Genomic DNA, 10,222 nt, shown 5'->3' with positions numbered 1-10,222 from the left:
TTTCTCCCCCCTCTCTTTTGTGACAGCGTCTCTCTCTCTCTCTCTCTCTCTCTCTCTCTCTCTCTCTCTCTCTCTCTCGCTTGCCAGACTTTTCTCCTCTTCGACGGTTTCTCTTTCTCTACGTACGTATACCCATACATACGGCATCGACTGCTTATATACATATACATATGCATATATATATATATATATATATATATATATATATATATATATATATATATGTATATATGTATATATGTATATATGTATGTATATAGGTGACCGAATATATACATGGATGTGGAATCGCAGTGATTTGTTGCGCCGGTTTGACGGGTTTTGCGCTCCGAGAATCGTTAAGTTACGTGCCCTTGCTACTGTTGTATGTTCGAAAAGTTATAGCGATTTTTTATGAATATTCGTTCATCCGATCGCCAGAAAGTTGTAATCGTGTTAAGCATACGACTTTGCATAATCTCCACACATATGCGTTTTAATCAAAATCGTTCATTTTATCAAACGCTATATTTATACTAGTACTTCTCTACCAATGATACAGAATTATCATATTTATGAAAAATATCATTTAATTATCTTATCAACAAATGACGCTTTGTTTTATTTTTAATTTTTATTTTGAAATAAACAATATAAGCTGGATGTGAAAAAAGTAATGTAGATTGGATTTTTTTTACTACTGAATACTTGTTGAAAATTTTTCATGTAGAAAATATCAATATGTATTATAAACTATCAATGATAATAAGTAAAATTATTTTTAAATGCATTTTATGCTAACATTGATTAGTATTGACATCTGTGTAAAATTATTTATAAAAACAAAAGAAGGATATGTACAATGTAAATCTATAATAAAAAAAGAGCGTGTTTGCTTAAAAAATATAAGCATTAACGTTCATGAAAAATATTTTCTTATTTTATTTTATGTTTTACAGATTTTGATAATTTATTTATTTGTAAGTCACAGGCGTTTAATGTATTATTTATTTATAAAATCCTGAATTTAACTTGCTTATATTATGATCATCATTATGATTCCAATTCTTTATCACTTTAATTTGAAATCTTAAAAGAATACATTGAATGGAAAAACTATTTTTGACTTCAAACGAAAATCTACTAAATAAAATAATGTTATGCTGACAAAAAACTTAATAAAAAAAAATGCCTTCATTCATAATATATATTAAAATCAAATAAATATGTTTGAATTTTTTAATAGCTCTATCTGTACGTTATATTTAGTCGAAAAACCCTATAATCAAATAATAAATTTAATTATAGACAATTTTATTTATATAAAGCTTTTAATTTGAGAAACTATTGAATGTTTTGAAAGATTTCAGTATATATCTTTTTAATTTCTCAGAAGGCTAAAGCTTTTTATTACATATAAATTTAACGAGATACAAAATTCTGATAAGATGTCAAAATATACGAATTTTTTATAAGATTTAAAGAGATTGTAGTTACTTAAAATAAAAAGAATACTCGCTTTCTTAAAACATTTTCTTATTTTACTTTCTATTATCTTCCTCTTAATTCAATTAGAATTTAACAATTTATTTTGAATTCAATATCTGACAAATAAAACTATTCATAATAACTAAGCATTTAACACTGCTGATAAAAGATTATTAAATTATTTTCATGTCACTCGCTTAAGGAAAAACACGTTAGTTTATTGATTATAAATATAATAAAGTTTTAACTTTTTCTGCAGTTAACATAAAAAGCTACTATAATAACATTTACTAAAAAGATTATACTAGTAAGTAAAAGTAAAAGTTTTAGAAATATCTATTAACAAACGCTAGGATAAGCTTGAAATTAAAAATTTAATAAATATTCATATATTACTGATGCGGTTGAATAATAATTAAATAACTTAATGTGTCATAAAAACTTACTGACACGTGAAATAATTCAAAATTATTAAAATATGTTTAAAATGAATGTATTATAGAAAAAATACTTTTTTATATAATATAATTGTGAGAGTAAAATATAAAATACAAATGAATGAAAATACGATAGTATCATCAGTACTTATCTTGATAAGAGAAATTAGAAAATACTTATATGGTAAATATAAGAAAATATAAAAAAATTCTTCAAACTTTAGATTAAAGTAAAATGTTCTGTAAAAACATAGATAATTATAGGCAAATTTTTTATTTATGTTTACTTGATGTTAACCATTTTACATAATGCAATATCTTCGCGAATTTTTGTATAAATTAAAGTTTAATAGCATAGCACATTCTAGTAATAATTAAATAAATTCTATTATATTAAAACTCGTCAATTTAAAATTGTATTATTTAATATTTATAAGAAACGCTAATATTACTTTGAAAATATAATATATTATGTTATATATATATATAATATATATGTATATATATATATGTGTGTGTGTGTGTGTGTGTGTGAATTGAAGATCATTTAATAGCATTTAAAAAATTAATTAATACTTTATTATAATGTTAATAATTAAAATTTTTAATTTATTATGCATCAAAGCTTGGCATGTAAAATATAATTATATTATTAAATTTGTTAAATTCAAGCTTGATTGCAAATAAACCAATTTTCATATATTTAGACTTTTTAGCATATGTTATGTTAACGTAATTTTTCAAATGGTAATAAATTTTAAAATTATAACATTATATCAATTAGTTGATATTTTTTCCTTTTAAAATACTCTAATAAGTAAAAGACATTATTATACATAAACTTTTGCAAAATAATGATAAAATAGGTATTATACAGATTATACATAGTCGTTAAAAAATTGGCCTAACTTTTAATTTACATATAAAAAAATGTATCGATGGTTTTATCAATTAATCGTTGCACAAATTGTAATAACATTAAAATGTAATAATCATTTTAACGACTATGACAGTGGTAAGTAAAGTTAAAAAAATCTATTTATCAAAATAAATTCATGTTCATGAAACTATACATTAAAGTAAAAAGTAAAAACTATAAAATATTTTAAATCGGTCTATCTTATTCTTCAAATTTTGTTAATATTACTAGTATTAGAATGCATAGAACAAACTGTTAATAGAATAAATGATAAAATTATTAATACTAATAGAATTCTATACTAACTACTATAGTTTATTTTATTATTTAAATATTTGTGGTAAAAATCATATTTTACGCATTTTTAAAATTGAATATATTTTATTTAGATTCTAAAATATTATGTTAAACGGATGTCTGACTACAATCAATTCTTTTCTACTTGGGGTATTCTTAAATTATCAACAGATATGTAATTTTCCATAAACTAAAAGAAAACGACATTAATAATTAGAAACAATTTGTAATTATACAATTCATTGCCTATTAAAAATAAATAATCAGAATTCTTATATGTAGTACTATATATAGTAGAATACTTCAAATCGATAATATTTTTCTCATCTGCTTTATTATTAACTTTATTAACAAATACATAATTAAATATATTAACAATACAACACATAAAAATACAAAATTCAACATTAGAAATGTCCATTTAAGCATTGTACCCTGACAGATAATTTTGATAGAAATTAAGAATAGAAAATCTATATTCAGGATATAAGATTTATTTTTTATTCAGATATAATGCACAAACTAATACCGAATTGAAGATATTATTTAAGTGTCAATTTAAATTTTCAATTTAGCTACATAAATTTTTGAAGCAATAAATTTCAATAAACTTATGAAAAACTTATGAAAATAATTAATAATGTTTCTTACTTTCTCAATGACCACGTGACAGTTAAAGACATCAACATATTTATAAAACTATCAGTCATGGATATATGCAAATAATAATTATTGTTTAAAGATTGATCATTGATGATTAAGATAGAAAACAGCACAAATCATTGCTTATTTAAAGTTGATACATAACAAATTTATCTAATTACCGGTTGGTTCATTATTAAAAAATAATCTTAACAGTCTTTATGTAGTAGTAGAGGCTTATTTATGTAAATAACGCTAATTGATATTTAAATAATTTTTCACCAAATTATAAATCATAAAAAATTTTTTTTAATTTTTTCATCAGCATATTGAAAGTTTCACTAATAATTATATCAAATACAAAATTAAAAGCATATTTTTTTGTTTGACAATATTATGAATAAATATTACTAATAATAATCTTAATGTTATAAAATAATTTTAAAACCCGATTTAGTATGAAAATATAGACTTTCTATACATCGGTGGTAAATTTGATTATTTTTATAAATAAAAGTATAAAGTATAATATTTCATTAATTTTATATTTTTAAATTATAGTTTCATTTAAAGAGGAACGATGAATGTTTTTAAATTAGAATGATAGTCAAATGTATTAATATGATTTCTTGTTAAACATAAAATTTAAAATAATTTAAAGTCAATTTATTTACTAATTTAATAGAACCAAGTTTATTGAAATATCTATTAGTTTATGTATATATATATATATATATATATATATATATATATATATATATATACTGTTGAGAATTACTTATATATTGAATATAGTATTGAATGAAATTTCAAATAAGAGAAAATAGATATTCGACATTCCTAACTGAAGTTATAAATAAGGATTATCAATATCTTATATATGAAGGTGACTTAAGTAACAAATCATTACTATTACATCCAGTTTTCTAATTAACAATAGAATGAATATTTCATTTATGTTTATTCAACTGTAATATCAAAATGTACAAATTTTAAGCCAAAGCATACGTTTAATATTTATTGTCTTATTAAATTTAAAAATCTAGCGGCATATAGTTTTACTATGTTACTATAGAATTGGGATAATGAATTATATATTTGTTTATAAATAAAATATTTATGTGCTTTTTTTCCCCTAATTAATAATGAATAATTTTCTATAAAATGGATATTGGCCATTATTGATGGTGACCTAATGATTACCTATAAGGGATTATACTATTATATATTATGAAATTATAATGTATGTAATGTAATCATGAAGTTTGTATTAAACTAAAAGCTGTTATATATAAATATTAAAAATTAATTTGTTCAGCTTATCCGATAATTGAAAATATTTTTTTTCATTTTCCTAATATAAATATTGAATGGATTATACGAGAGCTCTTCCATCGAGAAGAACACATCAACAGTCACATGAAAGCCAGATTGCAGATATGAAATCACCTTTTCAACAAGAACTTGAATTTATGATTTTAATTGGTTATCAAGTCAGTTTTTAAGCACGTTTTTTAAAACCCAAGTGCTCGCTCATTAAATCACGTGTATCCGTCAGTATGTTCACGCGAGTTTAGTCAGAACTTAAATTTATAATAAAAGAGATCGCAATATAAAGAGAGATGGTCGATAAAAGAACGAGAAGACTAGTGAACGAGCGAGCGCGATGTCCGAATTGTTTATTGTCGTCGCGACAAGTACAAGTTTTATATAAAGTGCATGGCGCATGAAAGCTATATATACATATATGTATATATATATATATATATATATATATATATATATATATATATATAGGCGAACATATACTTGAATGTGCCACTGTTCCGTGAGTTTTAGCTTATTTTCGCAGCACTGGCTGCCTTCCAAGTGCATTCGCGTCGTACAAACGTCAGTCAGTAGTGGGAGCGGAGAAACAGATTGAATTTTGCTGTTCCTCTCCCCGCGCACACCGTGAATTATTGCTTTACTCATATTTATGTTGGCGGCTCGTGGGTTACGAGATCCACTTCGATTTTCCAGCAATCTCCCCCCTCCCCCCACCCACACCCACCCCACCGCCACGTCGCCCATTCGCCCCTCCGCCTCTCCACCTTCCCCATTCTCCCTACCCCCTCTCTCGCTCAACATACAAGTATTAAAAACTCGCGGAACCTTACAGTTAAAACTTGGCAGATATGTTCAATGAAGTTGACCAACTAATGGTTACAACTTTTTTAAGTATCAAGTCTGATTATTGACAACATTTTTTAGACGTTTATTTCATTAATTAAATATTTATTAACGTCATGTATATATATATATATATATATATATACAAGCATAAATTAGTGTTCTCAATATATAATTAATAATGCCGATCGTAAATAATTGTAAAATAATTAATTTAAAAATGGCTATTAGGATTGAGAAGAAAATATTAGACGTTCAGCATAAGATTTTCATGCAGAATTCTGTTAATCATTATGATTTATTTCTCATATTTGTTTCATCACAAACTCTATTCTTATATATGAGTAAGATGATAAAAAATATTATACTGAATATAGTAATCGAATTTTTATAATAGCAATATTAAAAAAAATCTCTTAATAGTTTTAAAAATTAAATATCTTTAATTTACATATCTTAGAACAAAAAATCATTTATTTAATTATATATATATATATATAGTAAATATAAGGTTTAAAAATCGAAATTAACTTATTAAGCATATTTTTCGAATATAACTGAATCGAAATTTAAATAGTAACATAATATGCATTCTTTACTTTTCAATGAAGAGATTTACTTTATCAATATTTATTGCAATACAAATCATAATATAGATTCTATTATGAAATTTGAATGAGCAAATATAAAATAATGTTTTTTAAATATAAATAAGTAATCGATTAGTATACATTGTTTTCAAATTATATCAAAACTTTAAAACAATGATCGAGCATAAAAATAATAAATTTTTACATATACGATTTCAGTAATAGATAATTTAGTATTGTAATATTATAATCAAAAAACATGCCTCGTTATAATCTCAAAACGAGCCCCCCCCCCCCCCCCCCCAAATACCCGAGTATTATAATGGATATTTTTGTGGTAATTATTTTTCATCGTGAATCGTAAATTGAGTTTTAACCAAATTTCATGAAATTTAATTTTTATTTAGTATATTTATATGAAACTATAAATATTTCATACTATATTATAAGCAAATATAATATAGTACATTTATTAAGCATATTATTTAATATGTTTCGTTACGTATTTCTTTCTTACTTTTAAATTAAATGATTAATTTCATTTTTTTTTTTTTTTAATCCAAGGGCGTCTTCAGTATAGCTAACATAAAATGTAATTTATAATAATTTAATAACATACGTAGATACTAAATATATACCATTTAAATGAAAATTATTGAATATTGTTATATGTATTAATAATTATGCAACTCGAATATATGTTAATATCATAAGTGAATTAATTCATGTAATAAGCATATTTTGTAGAGTAAAAGTATGTATGCATATATATATATATATATACTAATAACTATTATAAATATAAAAAATATATAAAAATTGAACCAATCGATAAATCGACTTAACTAAATGAACAAATGATACATAAATCATTTCCAATACGTCACAGATATTTTCATATATTTTAGTAAGCAATATGCATGTAGTTGAAAAAAAAAAAAAGTTTTTTATCATTGCTTTTCCTCCTTTACAACGATTTACTAAAAACAATTTTTATGTTATTTTCTAATTCAAACTACATACCTATTCTATCTCAACCTGTCTGATTTAATTATACTGATAGAATTGCAAGCGATTCAGAGATTCTCTACTCTGTAATTATATAACTTCCTTCGCCCTCCGTTATTCTCATTCTATTCAACTCCAAATATTTTTCAATAAAATGGTAGTTTTCAGTTGATCACGAATCTTACACCTGACTATACATTTTTATACATATATCCAGTTTATAAATTATTTTGCGATTTAATAATTTATTATTCTTAATGAAGACTTTATCGCGAGTCTTAATTATTTTTCGGTTCAGTAATTTTCGCAAAAGGGGTTTCGCAATTGCATAATTTATGTTTCGGCAGAGTAACTTTTCTAAGTATTAATTTAAGATATTCAATAGCACGCGGATTTTATTGTTGATTGAAAATGAGTGGAAGGACATTGCCGAAAAGCTAAACAGAGAAAATTTCTCTTTGTGGCCAATGATATTCATTTAACTATAGAATTAACAGGGCTTCTCGAGCAAAAACTTTACCTCCCCCTCCTCCTAAGAAAAATATTCCCGCGGAGGAGCTGATGATCGTCATAATGCCGCTGCTAACGAGGTGCAAACGAATTACGCAGTTTCCACGCCATCCGCGATACGCGGCGATTGTCCCACGCGTAAAGGTAAAGCGACTCGTTAGGCCACTCGTGCGATTCCATGGAGTGCGACGGTATCGGCAAACCGTGTGAACGTCGTCTAGGTGGCGGCTCACGCGCGCGCCGGAAGTCCCGAGAAAATACGAGCCGGGGGAAGCGCGGATGATAAGCCTTGGTTTAATGAATAATTATAAGCGTCAACTCGCGGCTGCTACGAGTGAGCAATTACAGGCAGAGCAGGAGTAGCATTCAAGCGCCATATTACCACGGAATGCGTCTGCAAAGTTTTTAGCGAGAGGATGATGAAGGGATTGCCGTGCTTGAAAGTTTTTCTCTGTCTTATCGGCGAACGTATGTCAGCAATGATCTATAAATTCGTCACTTGAGGGTATTCGGCATTTAAAGTGCGGGCACGTTTACCAAATTACCAATTCTACGGAATCCTTTGAAATGGCATTGATATATTACTATCATTACTATCAATTCATTTGTCGATAAGCAGCCGTTATATTATTCATATTTTAAAGGAAAAATTATGATCGGAATTTGTAAAATTAAATATATATATATATATATATATATGTGTAATTTACATGTAATATCTGAGCAATATTTTCATATTTTTTTCTTATTTCATTATTATATTCTTTCGTAATTAATATCAATTTGTTCGAATGCGATTACATAAAGTGCAGCGTATTAAAAACAACAAGTAATACTAATAATTTTGTTGGTTATTTCGTTTATGGATCTTCAAGATCTTTAGAACGGAGCGTCTAATATCAGTCGTCTAATATCGTAAAATGTGATTTAATCTTTCATATTTTATACACCTTAATTATAAGCTCTGAATAATAAAATACTGTTTATTAAGTAAATTTAATATGCATATAAATATCTATGTACTTAACTTAAACTAAAATAAAATTTTTTAAACCGTAAATATTTCCATTACAAAAATTTGAAAATTATTATTCCCCATACAAAAATAGACGCACATCTTTTTAAATAGAGAGATAAGTTAAACAGTCTCATTTATTTTATATATAATTTGTTAAATATTAATATATTTATTTATCGATATCATTGTGAACAATTACACAGAATAATTATATTGCTATTTCTATTAATGAAAATTCCATTATTTACGTATTAATAGCGACTACATTAATATCGATCATAATTACTTCCTTCGCGTACATTCTTACAGAATAGTATTCAATAAAACTTTATACGTTATGAATAAATTAGTCTTAAATAGTTAAAATTTAATTACTAAAAAAACTAATATGTAGTATTAATTAAAAGTACTTGATGTTGGTTTTCAATCAAGACTTTAATACGAGGTTTTTATTGTCCTACTGAGCAAAGAAAAATTTTTACTTATTATTACCTCCATTTGAAAAAATTACGATTGTTAAACTAAATTATATAAACAGCACCTGACATTATATAAAGACAAATATAAAGATATTGATGTGGACACACATGTTGAATGCAAAATATGGGACGTGTGATTAAATTTTCATATATTTTCACAAGAGCTTGTACCAATCGTGATATCCAGAACATTTTTGTAATGATTTAGTAATATCGATTGCCGGTGGAGAACTTTTTGAAATTACGAATCAAGTTAAATAACATTGTTTTAAAAAAATATCATATGGTAGCGCAGGAAATTGAGTTTGAGGCTACCGTTGATAATTTGTTCAACCAAAAAAAAAAAAAAAAAGAAAAAATAAAATAAAAAAGAAAAGAAAAAGAAAAAAAGGAGGTAAGAAAGAATGATTGAATGAAAGAAAGAAAGAAAAATGTAATTTGTATAAAAAGTATAAAAATGAGTAAATTATCGATTTATCTATTTATTTTATTGCCTTTTGTGTAAAAATCTTTGATAATTACAATAATTTTAATTGCAACAAATTAATTTCCGCCCAAGGGGATTGCAGTCAACTCTAATATAATATTTCGTGTCCTCAACATAATAGCAATTACATACTTCGTCAGGTAGTTCTAAAAATCAAATTAAAAAAATAATGCATATTATATTTTCATATATTGTA

The sequence above is a fragment of the Ceratosolen solmsi genome, unplaced genomic scaffold (genome assembly GCF_000503995.2).
Source record: "Ceratosolen solmsi marchali unplaced genomic scaffold, CerSol_1.0 scaffold43, whole genome shotgun sequence".
Lineage (NCBI taxonomy): Eukaryota > Metazoa > Arthropoda > Insecta > Hymenoptera > Agaonidae > Ceratosolen > Ceratosolen solmsi.
Note: the sequence above shows the minus strand (reverse complement) of the source record.